Consider the following 15143-nt stretch of genomic DNA (forward strand, 5'->3'; position numbering starts at 1 on the left):
CGGGTTGGATGAGGCCCTGGGCAACCTGATCTAGTGGGTGGCAGCCTTGCCCATGGCAGGAGGGTTGAAAGTAGATGCCCTTTTAGGTCCTTTCCAAGCAATTCTACAATTCTGTAAAGAATATCTGTGGTCCCCCATAGCAGATCTATGGAACACTACCAAAATAGACAGACTGCATAAAAAACATGGTTTAAGAACAATGTCCCCCTAAACAAAGTGGGAGACTGCTTCTTAAGCAAAGAAGAATTTCAGTTCTGAATACCTGAAGAGGATGATAGCCTTTTTTCACCTAACACTCAAGAATACAGGAATGCAACTGCTAAAGTGTTTTTTTGTTGTTGCTTTTTTTTTTTTTGCAGGGTATTGCAAGCAGGAACTTATTATGGAATATACATGAGGTGCTGTATGTTCGGAGTAAAGAACTGCAGGCTTAATTTGCATTTCTGCCCAGAAAAAAAGTATACATATAGTTTTGGAATATTTTCTACATGTCAGGTACCTTTTATATTAGAGCCCTTGTGTTGTGCTTTTCATGTGCTCATACCATTACAACACTTCTGGATGTGCTCTAAGTGGTTACTTGACAGAAATGAGTTATCACCTGAAAGAGCTTCAGTATCAGGAATTTGGATACAAAGTCTTGTGCTTTGTTGTCCCATGTGCCAACACTCTGTTCAACTTCCTTTGTTAACAAGAACAGCTCCTGCAATTATTGCTGAATTGCAGTAACGTAATAGTGAGATACAGTAGTAGGTTCAGAACTGAACAAGTACTGCTATTTTCTACTGGCCACAGCATATCGCACCATTATTTCACCTGCCCTTCCTTTAAGAGAAGTTTAGTATTACTTCGGAAACAATGCCATATCCCCAGTTTGCTAACCTGTTTGCATGGCCAGAGACAATCTTTAAGTAAGTGCAGGAACTCACTTCAAGCCCCAGCACACAGGCTACAGTTCAATGTCTGTTTTGTAAAAGAACTGAAAAAAGTAATACTGCTGGTATTGAAATAAGTGCATTGCTATGGTCCAACTTTCAGCTAGCTAGCTGAAAAATCTGACAAAATTTAGGGTAATGTGGTATAAAGAAAACTAAAAGCCAGAATAATCATAAAATTTCCTGCTTCGGTTATTTCTATGTTCCTATGAGCATGGGGCTGGTATCAGATCCAAAATATCAGTACTATTCTCCTCAAACTTTTACAGAGCACCAAACCTATACATTAAGCAGCTATGATTACATATGAAGAAATTTATTCACTAGGAAAAAAACCACAAATGTGCATAAATATTCATATACCCACTCTTAAGAGACAGGAACACCTATATTTGCTGTTTTGTTTGTTTGTTTTTAAGTATTCTTAACTGCACTATTTCCTTTGAAGAAGTCTCAATACCATCTCCCTTTATCCTGTTCTCCAACGATTACAGTCTTTGGTAGTCTTTATTAACAGCAATTTTCCACACTGTCTTCTCCTGCTTTATTCCTCCGGAAGTTTCCGACTACAAAAGATATTTACCTTTTCATAAGCATACATTGCTGTCAAAGTTACAGCAATAAGTACTGGGATTCTGAATTAATTGCCTGGAAGCACTACAGTTGAATTAAGGATAAAAGAGCACCCACAGAATCTGGAGGTGAATGAAGAAAAACTAATAAAGCAGCAGCCTATGCTAAGCCCTATCAAAAAGAAAAGGGAGTCATCTCAACTGCAAGAAAGGGAAAGAACAGTCCCATTCTCCATCCACCCTTCCCTGCCTTCTCTGAGAAATCAAAACATGCCAGTTAGCACAGTATTGCTGGCAACTCCTAACTTCAAATTCAGAAGAGGCTTTTCCTTACAGGTATGATGCATTGGTTGTGTTACCTTTTAACACTCTTTTTGCTTAAGCTGTTTAAAGGTGTTGGGAAACACCTGTGAATCATAACATAAGAATTAGGAAGGACTCCTCTAAAAAGGTGATGTGGCCCATAGCCCAGCTGACATGCCTCTACACCAACACATCCAACTCCTCTTGCTTGTTTCCCATGCTGGAAGCCATGGTGCAATTAGGAAACTAGGATTTAATTGCTATCACAGAAATGTAGTGGGACAAATCACACAACTAGAACATTGGAACAGAGGGCTACAAGCTTTACAGGAGAGACAGGCAGGGAAGGAAGGGTGGGGGTGTTGCCCTCTATGTTAAGAAATGGATAGGGTGACGAAGATGGTGAAGGGCCTAGAGGGGAAGACATATGAGGAGCGGCTGAAGGCACTGGGCTTGTTCAGCCTGGAGAAGAGGAGGCTGAGGGGGGACCTCATCACGGTCCAAAATTTCCTCACAAGGGTGAGCGGGGAAGCAGGTGACCTATTCTCTGTAATCACCAGTGATAGGACCCGTGGGAATTGCGTTAAGCTGAGGCAGGGGAGATTTAGACTGGACATCAGGAAGAGGTTCTTCACCGAGAGGGTGGTTACACACTGGAACAGGCTCCCCAACAAATTAGTCACTGCACCAAGCCTGTCTGAATTTAAGCAGCGTTTGGACTGTGCCCTTAGTCCCATGGTCTAAACTTTTGGGCAGACATGTGTGGTGTCATGAGTTGGACTTGATGATCCTTATGGGTCCCTTCCAACTCGGGATATTCTAAGATAGATTGTGAAGAGTTCCCTGTAATGAACAGCCAAGAGCAGGTTAAGAGCCTGTGGGTAAAAATTAAGGACCAGACCAAAAAAGGACCTCTTGTGGTTGGGCTCTACTTACAGGCTGCCTGATCAAGAGGAGCCTGTTGATGAGACTTCTTGCTCCAGCTACAGGAAGGATCACACTCAGTTGCAATCCCCCAGGAGTATGAGAGCCTATCTGGATGTTTGCTGGAAAAGCCACGTGGCAGGAAGCAAGCCATCTGGGAGACTCCTCAAGTTCACTGAGGACAACTTCCTCACCCAGGTATTAGACAAACCAACCAGAGGAGAAGCATTACTGGACCTGGTGCTCACCAGTGCAGAAGAGCTCAATAAGAGGTTAAGATTGGAAGAAGCCTAAGTTGCAGTGACCACACTCTGGCTGAGTTCGTGATCTTGAGGGATACGGGCATGGCTAAGAGCAAAATCTGGACCATGACCTTCAGAACAACCACCTTGCAGCTGCTCAAAGAATTAGTGGATGAGATCCCATGGGACATGGTCATTAGGAACAGAGGATCTGATTGCAGCTGGCAACTCTTTAAGGATATTTTCCCTGGAGTGCAAGAGCTCTCTATTTCCATATGTAATAAGTCAAGCAGGGAAGGTAGGAAACCAGCATGGTTGAATAAGGATCTGCTGGTCAAAATTCAGCAAAAGAAGGAAATGCACAGATAGTGGGAACATGGCCACACGCCCTGGAATGAGTGCAGAAATGATGTCCGGATTTGCAGGGATGGGATCAGGAAAGTGCCAAGGCACTGACAGAACTAAACTTGGCAAGGGATACAAAGAGTAACAAAAAGCCATTCTATGATTCTATGAAAGCAGATAACTGAAGAACTACATGATACCTATGCTTTAAAAAAAAAAAATAGTTAAGAAATTGGTATTTCCCAGAGTAAATTTAGTTTGACTTTTAATACAGAACAGGCTGAAGTAGGTCCAGAAAGGATACATACCTTGCAAGACAATAAAGCAGAATCAAATTTAGCATTTTAGTTTCAAGTGTCTGCAATCTTTTAATCTAGTTTTAGAGTACAATTTGTTGCATGCTTGCAACAGCTCAATTGCATCTATTAACCAGCAATACATATTTTCACCAGTTATCCAATGACTTATTAATAGCTCCTTCACATGGCGACAGGTAGTTCTACTAAATACAACACCGTCTAATGCACACTTTGGAAAGCTTGAATTCCTATTATGTGGCTACTTTTTGAGCAAATAACAGTTAGGGGGGAAACAATCTAAAAGATGCAAGGATTAGTAAGACTACTCTTAAGAGCTCTTGGTATAGAACATGGATGATCAATGTTACCAGATGATTTATGGGGATAAACTGCCTTTGGAAGAGGAAGCTTCTGTTAAACTGCTACAGAGAAACTGATACTAGCGTACTTCCAAATCCACAGGCTGAGGGCTAATCCAATGGTGACACTTGGAAGATACCGTTCATTGGATGGGTGCTGTACTTTAAGACATCAAGGGCTTCTAAGCACTTCAGAAAAACAAGCATACAAGCCACCTCCCAGATCCTAGCCATCTTGTAAAAAAAATATATTATATATATATATATATATATAAATATATATATATTCTCCTGTCTGAGGCTAGGCAAGAGCTATTATGGAGCAAACAATGGCAGCTCTGTTTGCCTTCAGAGCTACTGCTGCAATATTTAACTTGTTGCTTCAAACAGAGGTCTCTATGGCTCTCAAAACAAGGACAAGTCTGTCTTTAGACAAGAAAGAACAATTCTCAGATTTTCCAAACACAAATTAAGATGCTTAAAAATTTGTCTTTTAATTGCCAAGAAAGCCTGTTGCAGTTCCAGCAAATGTTTAAATGCTAAACCCAGCAACTAGGAGTATGCACCAATGTCCTTGAGAATAAATGGCCTGTTTTCTAAATTATCACTGACGAGCATTAGGTCAGCAACATGCTCCTTCCCAATTCAATCATACTGAGATTATCCAGTCACAGGAAACAGAAAGTGTCCATATCCCAACCTCTCACAGATTAGCAACAAACCAAAGTTCTACAAAACAGAGCCTGATGAACTCACTTCCCCCTTTCCCTAACAGCTTGAACCTAGTCCTAGCAGCAGTGCAACAGAAAAAGGTCTAAAGATAAAAGTTTCTTCCACCTTATCTGTAGACCTTATCTGTATTCAGGGGATGTAGTCCACCTAGAGGTCAAATCTGAATGCAACAAGTACTTTCAAGAATTGTACACACATGCATCCACATCACAGATAAATCATTACAGAAGGTAAAGCCTTCCAATATGACAGTTGAAGCCCTACATGACAGAACACTAGTGCAATCCAGAATAAAATCTAGGATAGATTTTGGATAGATTCAGGCAGCAAAGGAAGTAATATTTCACTCATCTAAACAAAGTTACTGCCAGAAAGACAAGCTTGGGTCATATCATGTCTCATTTCATCTGGTGCCCTGTTTCCACAAACATAGATCAATGAATGCTATCAGCAAAATGTCCACATTTTCAACAACCACAGGGGTCAGTGATCTGCCCTATTTGGGCAATACCTACTCAGAATATCACCAAAGAGGGACAGTTTGTTTGCCTTCAAGGTCCAAGGTTATAGCCATTGAGAAACTTTATCTGTGAAAGATATGTTTTGGAAGACGAGTAGAGACTGAAATGGTGGAACAGTATTTTCTATTGTAAACTGATTTTGGTGTAAGTTAACCTCAAAACCTATCTATTCCAAACTTGACAGTCATGTGGAAGATTTGGGATTCTTCCCACAACTAGATAAAGACATTTATCCATTTTTTAGACTATTATTAACATTCTTATCTCCTCTCTGCAAGGAGATTTTCTTTACTAGCTGTAAGCCACAGTCCACTGCAGAATAAACCTGCCAAGAAAATTTATGTTTCCAGGAGCTGGAAAACATTGCCAGGTCTAGAAGCTAATTAGAACTACATTTTGAAGAGCTATCAAAACAGGTTTGCTAATTTAATACTAACTAGCTGGTCTTTCGTTTAAGCTGGGCATTATGGTAGACAGTAAGGGTCTCATGCTTCCCCGAAGCTATACACAGCAAACATGTGGCTGACACTCACTGGTTATATTAGAGATTTTGTGAATAAAAAATACTTCAAACTAGCTATATTCTTCAATCTTGAATTTGTTCGCAGACCAGCCTGCTACCAATGAAGATATTTGTCTATTTTACATGATTTAAGTATTGAAACAAGACGCCAGTTAGAGCAATTAATATAGTGAGGCCAAAGTTTACATGACTAAGCGTATAGATGTATGTCCACAAATCAAGTGGGCTTGATTTTTAAAAAAATCCTCTTGCCCATAGGAATACATTGGATACTAGAAGTTCTTCCTGGACTACACACTCCACAAGTTATTCTCCTCATGGGTAAAATACTATCCTTTTCAGTGCATACATTCAAGTTAAAAGCATTATTAAAAAGCATTATTAAACCGCTTTAGTTTAGGCTTAAGTAGTGCTGCATATGAACTACTTAACTACACCACTGCATTCTGATACAGAAATCTGAATTTATATCAGAAGCAGAAGTAGTTCTGTGAACTCCTTTAAGACCCTGACAAAAAAAAAAAAACTCAACTACTTTTGTAAGACAGTGAACTCGAACCAACTAACACTACAATTTATTAGCAGAATTTGAAGTAATCAGTTTCCCTTTCAACCCAACCCACAAATTATTTGATTTGCAGTACAAAAACACTCTTGTGAAAACAAGACTCTTGAAAACCAGAGCTGTGCCTTAAGTCATGGGGTCTTTACCTTCCCTGCAGTAATACAGAAAGATTAGAGGAAGTTAGTCTCAGTGCAGGCCACTTGAGTTATCTCAGCAAAACTTCATCATTACACAAATTTGATGCATGTAGTTATACAACTAATTCCTATGTGCATGTTTGCACACCTTTCACCCATAATTCTGATCTTACTACAAGTTTGCATTCAGTTATGCCTCTATCCAGGGATTCCATACCAGTTAACCCGGAAATTATTCTTGTCATCTAGTAAGCATCATGTTTCAAAGAGTACTGGAGAGACCCATGCTCTGCTGTAATTACACTTCCTTTGCAGTAAGGGCACTGAAAAGGAATTAAAATAAAAGTCCTTTTAAGAGCTAGTTTAATTCAATTAAGTAAAAGGCTTTTACTACTCCTTTATAGGAAGTCACATTTGTAACCTGATGTTTTTTCTAAACTCTTTACTGTTTGAACTTGGTCTTCAAGCACATGTTGAAAGAAAATATCTTTTGACACAATTAACCTATTTCTCCAAGTTGCACAGAACGCAAAGGCATAAATCAGCCCAGAAAAAAAAAAAACAACACACTATTACAATAAAGCACATACCTCATAAGAGAAAAAACATTTCTTGTATTTCATCTCCAGTTCACATGCAACTGTGCTTAAGACTTATACCACAAGAACTTTCAAACCTGTTTTAGGAAGCAAGAGCCAGGCTTCAATCAAGATTCACCAAACAGGACCATAGGCCCATATTGTTTTATTTAAGTTAATTAGAAATCAACATTAGATGTCTTGGTTGCACTTTGGTTATGAAAGCATTATAAGAAAGTCTTACTGTGTATCAAGATAGTTGCATAAATCACAGCTCTACTGCTAACCCTAGAAGATTAAAACCTGCCTGAGGAATTGTCTGCAACATTGATGGACAAAGTAACACTGTCTCACAGTTGCCTACCACTGAAAATGCTGAAGCTGCAAGATGGCTCAATGTTTATTCATTGCATCAAGAAAACACGCTGAAGGCATCAATTAAAACTTCATACAAGAGTATTCTGAGAACTGGTCCATGTATCCACTAGGAAAAGCCTGAATGGCAGCAGGATTATTGTTCCAGTTGTTATTGTGATACTGTCATTTTGCAGTGGCATGGAAGATTCTTTGAAATAGTTTAGAAAAGAAAAAGTGAGAAGAGAGAAGGAAGAAACAAAACCAAAGCAACAACAACAGAAACGGGTTCACTGGTACATCTAGTTTCATAGCTAAGAGACAAAGACAAAAGTTTTAATTAAAACCCAGATTCACATTCCTCACGCTGATCAGCCAGGACAGAGACAACAGCTCAAACTGCATCCTCTGTGACATGCCGTTCAAAATATCAGAAGGCAAAAATAAGCCATTGGAGCTACTCTTTTAGCAGTATTTCCTTGAACTGTGTGATTAATTTTATTAAAACATTCTGACTGCAAATTCTGTGTTATCTAAAAAAGCCTTCTTATCCTTCCTTTAAAGTTACACATTTATCATGGAATGCAAAGGTGTGAGTCACATTTTACCAGACATTATACAATGAATCTGAAGTCCTAGGAATCACCACTTCCAGGCTCCTTCCATTATTCCTACAATTTAAAAGGAAATCCTTACCAATTAGTCTTTGTGATCCTCTGAGTTCTCCCAACTGAAATAGTTTCAGGTATTTTAAGAGAGATTTAAAGGTACAAAAATACCGTAATTCCTCATTTGACAGGTACACCTGCATGTTTAGTACTAATTCCCTACATTTCCACAAGAAAATCCTCAAATGCCCTTGATGTTTCACCAAACCCTGGCTTCTAATGCCTTTGTAGTAAAGGACACACCTAATAAACACACTCATTGCTGATGAGCAAGTTGTAGAACAGCTGTAAAAAAAAAAAAAAAAGGCAAGTTAAGACTTCCAGAAATTACAGCCATTAAACTTAGAGCAAAGTCCTCCGTAACCATGAATTTAATTCTTTAACATTAAACAAGCCATTTTCAAAGTTTTTCATACAAGTATATTGCCATCAAGCAATGTAACATTTCAACATGAAGTAATTCAATAGCTTTCCAGTGCAAAGCAATGAAGATTGCTTCTTTTCCCAACACTTTCCTGCAGATGTGCCCAAGAATACTTCTAGAACCTAAAAACCCATTCATTGACAACCATTCTGGTAGGTTGTATCTGAAGCCTAATCATATATTTATTAAAAAAATAGTTTACTTTGCCTTTTCTCAAAACTTGTAGAATAAAACCCTATCAGAAAATTAAAAGACCTTTTTCCGCAGTTTGTGTGTCTTGAAAAAATAGCTCACACACATACATAGTTAAAGCAAATGCTACTGACATACTGCCTACCTGTCCTGTTCATAAGACAAACACAAGTGAACACCAATTAAATGGCATACAGAGCCCCTATTCATGTTCTCAAAAGAATTGAGATTTTATTCCAATTCTGCAGCTGTTATTGACTATGTAGATGATACGGGCTCCATACATTACTTAGATCTATCCATTACACCCATTTTGCACAGGAATTCCTACAAATTTACAAACATCAAGCTAAGTAAAGACACAGAAAGGTTGGCATGATGTAGTTTGTGTATAGGTAACACCAAAGCCTGCTTACCAAGACCTAGTAGACACAGTCTTTCTAACCACACCCTAAGGAAAAACACAATAGGGCACTCAAATAGAGTCACATTCTTTGTAAGGATTTCGGAAAAGCTCAAAGGCGAGGAGGAAGTTTTATAAAAGAAAGCCTCACAAGAAACCCCATGTTGGACCTACTCAGAAAGATAAGAAGGAAAAAAAGAGTATCGATTTGATTCAGGAAGGCAGTGCTTGCTAGGACTGCTTGCAACTTCTACACTTTTGAAGTGTTGAGGCTAAATAAAACCTAGCTGGAGGACTACATTACAGCCAGATTGCTGCAAGGCTCAAAATTAGCAACTGGGAGAAACAGTATGGATGTACATGATAGCACTAACCATACTCAGCCATTAAAGTACTACATGAGATAAACCATCCATCCATCCACAGAGTACCAAAGTAGCAAAGTTCAAGTTTTGATGCTACTAGTTGCTTTTCAAAAGGTTTGTTTGCATTTTAAAGTTCCAAAGCTGCTCTGCTTCCTACAGACAAGAGGCATGCTTTACCAAACACAAACCTTCCTCAGACACCGAATATTTTGGGACACACACACAAAAAAACCTAACACATTCTTTCAGGTGAGAAGCTAGCCAAACCTGAGCTCCCTGCAATGATACAGCTGTGCCTTTGACTACATCTAGTGTGTTCTCTAGCACTCGGTAGCTTCAGAGGAAGCATTAGTTCAGCCTGTCAGGAGCCAAGAGGTTCTATGGATAGACACTTCCATCTCCTCCATTTCCAGGAGATATGTTAGTACACGTATTTCAAGATATGTGTTACTCCAACTTTTAAAAGTATTGTCAGGAAACACACTAGAGAACTGACACTTAATGATGCTCTCTACTCACACCTAGCCAGCAGACATCCTGTAAACTTGCAAGAAAAAAAAAAAAAAAGAAATCTGAGGAACACCAAGTACTGGATGAAGAAAAAAGATTTACTGTTACCAGTCACAGTTATGCCTCATTCCTAACTTAGTTTTCAAGTACCAGCTCCTAGGGAGAATTAAGATAGTTTGTACCATTGCAATTATTGGAAGGAAAGGAGTATTTAGCAAATATACACCTCTAAATTAATCAGTCACACAAAATGGAAAACAACTGAACATGGTGCAGTTACTGTTGAAACTATTGTCTCTAGTAAAGCTTCATTAGACCTGCAGTCCTGCATAAGGTAACTAAACCCAGTACCCGCAGTAGAAAGTTACAGACCTGCATTTGCATATTGCTTTTACAGTTTGTTCTAGCTGTTGCAAGACTATACAGCCTATCTTTCATATCCAGAGTTTTTGGGCTGGGAAAGCGCATTTTTTAAGTGATTTATATTTGGGTAGATAGTACAAGAACAGAGCAGAAAAAAAATAAGATATGAAATCTTAGAAATATACTCCTAATACATAACCTGCAAGTTGTTAAAGTATTGGTACCTCAGTTATGAGGTGTAGACAAGATATCACAAATTGGAGGAGACGAGGGCAGAGGCATTTAGAGCTTGCTTGTACAGAGATGCCCTAGCCAGTAAAACTCCTACGTGCTCCAATTCTGTTTTAATTACTATTAAAACGGTTATTAAAATATTAAAAGCTTCCAGTTGCTAGAGCTGTGAAATAGGTTAAGTGAAATTAAAGGTTTCTACCTCCCTGGGACTCAGGCTGGCTTCAATTCCAAGCCTGCTACCAGTCAGCGTGCCGCTGCAGCTGGCCACCCACCAGCCCCACTTCCCGGCCCCACGCGGGCCCCGAGGCCCTCCCAGGCTCCCCCACCGGTCAGGGGCCGCCGCGACTTCTGATCTCCTCCTCAGGAGCGGCACTGCCGTTCGCGGAACGAGGCCGTTTCCCTTCCCCCGCACGGCCACCCCCGGCGACGTTACCGAGAAGGGGGAACCGCCGGGCCGCGATGCCAGGGCCGGGCCCGCCTGCAGGTGGAGCGGCGGCCGCAGGCCTCGCCCACGCAAGAGCGCGGCGGCAGCAGGCCGGGATCTCGCCCCTTGCACACGCACCGAGCCGAGCTCCCCGGCCCGCAGCGCAGCCCCGCGCTGTCCTTCAGGATCCCCCCCGCCGCCGCCGCCAGCCCCCGGAAGCGCACGACGGCAGCGGCCGACTCCCCCCCACTGCCTCGCCTCGCAGGAGCGGCCCCGGCCGGGGGCGGCGCGGCGCGGCCCCCGCCCCTCCGCAACGGCCGCTACCTGCTGCGGAAGGCGCCCCCCGCCGAGCCCCCTGCGCTGCTCCCCGGACGCGTGCCCCCGCGCCGGCCACCACTCCCTGGCGCTCTGAGCGGCCCCACGCAGCGGTCCTAAAAGAGCCGCTCCCGTTGGCCGTTGCGCGCGCGGCTCGCGCCCGCCCATTGGCTCCCGGCCCCGCCGCTCCGAGGGACGAGGACGCCGGGGGTTGGCGGCCGGGCGGGAGCCACACCCAGCGCCCCCGGGCGGCCCCCGCCACGCCGGCTCCGTGAGGCGGGCCCGAGGCCTGCGCCGCTCGCCCCGCGCCCCTCCGCAACGCGCGCGGCTGTGCGTAATGGCTGCGGGCTGGAGCAGGGAGGCGCCAGGCCGGCTTCGGCCGTCACTGGCTGAACTGACGCTTGAGAAACCAGCCAGCCAGACGCCCCTGGACCCTGTGCCCGGCTCTGATTACCGGCCTATTGCCCATACACATCGCGCCTCCGTTACAAAAGCTATTGTGCTACATTGCCCCACGGTTGTTACCAAATATCGCCGGGCCGTACGGGGCAACGTGCCGTTGTGCCATCCACTGCCACTGTACGCCATTCATTTCACAACTACGCATTGCACAGGTGGACATGCATCAGATTAAAAAAAAAAATACATCAAGTGTTCAAAAGTTAGGAAATAACCAATATGAGCTTGCCCAACTGGTATTAGCTCACATTACAGTGCATATAAATTATTACATGAGAGCTGCCGTAAACATTGACTTTGCTTGTGCAACTGCATATTACTTTTTCGGAACAGTTTCTGCCTGATCCAGGCCATGAGAATGGGAGGTTTGCTCGTGTAATTAGCAGCTATTCAGTTTGTTTTCCTCGTTAGATGAGTCTCTTGTGATTTATTTATTACATAGCAGTTAAACCATGCTCTGGATATGAAAACCTTAATCTCTTAACAGACTGCTTAGAATCATAGAACGCTGGATATCAGAACATCTAGTGGGCAGTTTTTCAAAGACGTTATTCCTCAGGTAATACCTGCTTATCGAAGCTGAAGCATTATCCGATCATCTGCTACACAGGAGAACCAGGGAACTCAGGCAGTGCAAAGATCTGAGTTCAAATCTCCCATGATCCTGCTAAAAGATTTTACTGCTTCACTATAGTAATTTTTAGCTATTATGGCACGGATGTTTCACCTTCTTGTTTTGGTGAAATCTTGACATATTGTAGCCTTTCTGACTATAGGAATGAATGCCTGTGTGAAATAGGCATTTCAGATTCCCCTGTATGGTGGAGCAGCTCAGAGATACAGTTGCAGAGTTACTTCCAGTGCAGCATACGTACTCTTCAAAAAGATTATTAAAAAAAAAAAAAAAAAAAAAAAAAAAAAAAGTCCACATCCTATTGGGCACAAATAAATTATTACAGTGGTTCAATTCGGGTGCATTTTTTCAGAAGTCACTTTTTAAAATGTGTGTATGACAGGAGTTGGAAGTAAATGGGCAGATATTAGTGGTATTCCAACAAGGGAAAAGCAGTATATTTTGTCCAGTCTCATTTTCTCATTTGATAACAGCTAGAAAATGGTGGGGTTTTAAACGTTCTATATAATAAATGCCGTATAATCTAATGATTGTCATAGCTCATTAATGATATGATGTAATGCAATGACAATACCTTAGCTGATGCACTCGATATAAATTGTAGTCTATAATAATAATAATAAAGCAATTTTGGCATCAGAACTTTAAATCAAATTTCTTGGCAGAATAGGGGAAAACCAGAAAAATACATGTAGAAGTTATCAAACATGTAATCGATAGGCTGAAAGTCACAGTTTTTCTTCACATTCATGGGTTCTGTGGGCTCCATACCTCTGACGAGATCACCACATCACCAGCACACATCAGGTGCATGCAGCACCACGAGGTGACTTAGCGGCAACACAGCAGAGCACAACATCACAAAGCTACCTTCAATGCCATCAGATCATTACAAGTATAAGAGCAGCCATAGCACAGCCTTATCCATTCACACTGATAATTGGTGAATTCTGTTCAGTGAACTCCAAATATCAACATGTTTCAATGTAGTAACATTTGTCTGACTCAGCCTCTTGCTGCACTATGACAAAATGTCTCAACAAAGCAAAGCATTCCAGTGATATGGAATGAGTTCACAATGCTGTAAAACTTTTTCATCTTCTCAAGAGCCTTAGAAATTTTAGAAATACTGTGAGATCCAATGATCTGATTATTTTTTTTCCCAGAAAATCCTGTCAAAGTCACAATTAATTTATCCTTCCTGAATTATTTATGAGCAGGAAAACATCACAGTGACATGGTAGCACAATACATTTGCACTTTAGTGCAGTAACATACAGCTTCTCAAAGAACCTACCCAACTGGTTATATTAGGTAGCAATGTGAAATCTTCATCAGAGGAAAAAAATGAGAAGGCGCATAAACATGCTCTAGTTTGGGAATGCTCAATAAATTACTAAAAAAAAAAAAAAAAGGACAAACAAACAAAAACTAACACATAGGTTTGCATCAGTTTAAACAAAAGGTGTTTGAAAGCCTGTTACCCAGCACAAAAATGTAGTGTGACACAGGGTTATATAAATCTCCAGGTGAACAAACAAGAGAGCCTCCAAAGGCAAACCTTGGTTTGTTCTCTGTGAGAGTATGAAACAAATGCCCCCATATTCGCAGTCAGGGGGAAGAGAAAGAGAGACTGAGACCCAGTTCATGTCTTTATATCCATTCAGGTTTCTGACACCTACCTACAAGTTATTTCATTCACAGGAATGTTCAAAGGACTAACTTAGTTGCATCTCTCCAATTTTAAGTGAGCCCAAGAGTTGTAAAAATGTTGTGCATTTTATTGACCTTTAAGTCTTTACTTTTACACCCTGCTTCCCAGACTAGGTGCCCCAGTCTCTCTGCTTTGGAAACTGAGAAAAGTGCCACCAGCAGAAGTGAGAAAGGACAAGTACCAAAATCATGAAGTATCACTAGAAATGACAGCCATGCCATAGGAACAAGCTGTTCATATAAAAACTTTGTTTCTCTGTGCATAACTTCATCACTATATACCTCAGAAACAGCTGTTTTTAGGCAAACAACCATCTTTTTTTTTTTTTCTTTTTTTTTCGATAGGCTGTGGACATACTATAAAGGGTGCTTTTTTCTGCATAAACTAAGACATGTATTTACCACAAGTTAGCTACTTGTGAGAGCCAAATGGATGTTCACTTCTGTTTGGTGAGCTTCTATATGGTAAATGCAACCATTTAGCTCAAGTATTAGTCATCATCAAATTTTACTTTCCATGCTGCCAGAAGTATGGACACAGACAGTTTCTGTTCAGCAAACTTACATTGTAGTAGCACTTTTGTGCTTGTGCTGATACTACACTTGAATTGGGTTAACAGCTGTATGTATAGGTGTTTATAAAGAGTGTATTTATGATGTTATGAGCATTAACAGATCTTACCCTTAAGCTGCAGTGCATTCCAGGACTGGGATTTATGCTAGAATTTATACTAGAATTTACAAACTTGCTTCTGCGGTTCATTGTGATATGGGAGATGCGATTTTGCAAAAGCACAAATCCAGGGCTTTGTATGAGGTACAGGATACTGTAATTAATACACGTAAAACTATTTGTTTTCTAATTTGAGATACTATGGTTGAAAGCAAAGGGCCTGACCAAAAGTAGTTAAACCAGTTTAGGAAAAGTCCAGGAAATTATTTTCATCTGTGTATTGAAACTAGTTACAGTACTAAAAGCTTTCTTTGGCTTCAAAACAGAGCAAACCTCTCATGAGAAGAAACTGTTACAATTTCACTCTCCCACGATGT

General features: G+C 41.1%; 1 protein-coding gene across 5 annotated transcripts in view; it reads right to left on the reverse strand.

The window, feature by feature from the left end:
* FAR1 (fatty acyl-CoA reductase 1) overlaps positions 1-11836 on the reverse strand; it is a 37967-nt gene extending 26131 nt beyond the window's left edge. For 2 of the 5 annotated variants that reach the window (XM_084519835.1, XM_084519832.1), the window contains exon 1: positions 11297-11420. The gene's annotated coding sequence lies outside the window, so the exon portion shown is untranslated. Of the gene's footprint in view, positions 1-10981; positions 11148-11296; positions 11421-11812 lie in introns of those variants that run through there. The other 3 variants (XM_084519836.1, XM_084519833.1, XM_084519834.1) reach the window with 2 other exon arrangements.
* Between the last annotated feature and the right edge of the window lie 3307 nt (positions 11837-15143).

The sequence above is a fragment of the Aythya ferina genome (assembly GCF_964211825.1).
Source record: "Aythya ferina genome assembly, chromosome: 5".
In the NCBI taxonomy this organism is placed as follows: Eukaryota; Metazoa; Chordata; class Aves; order Anseriformes; family Anatidae; genus Aythya; species Aythya ferina.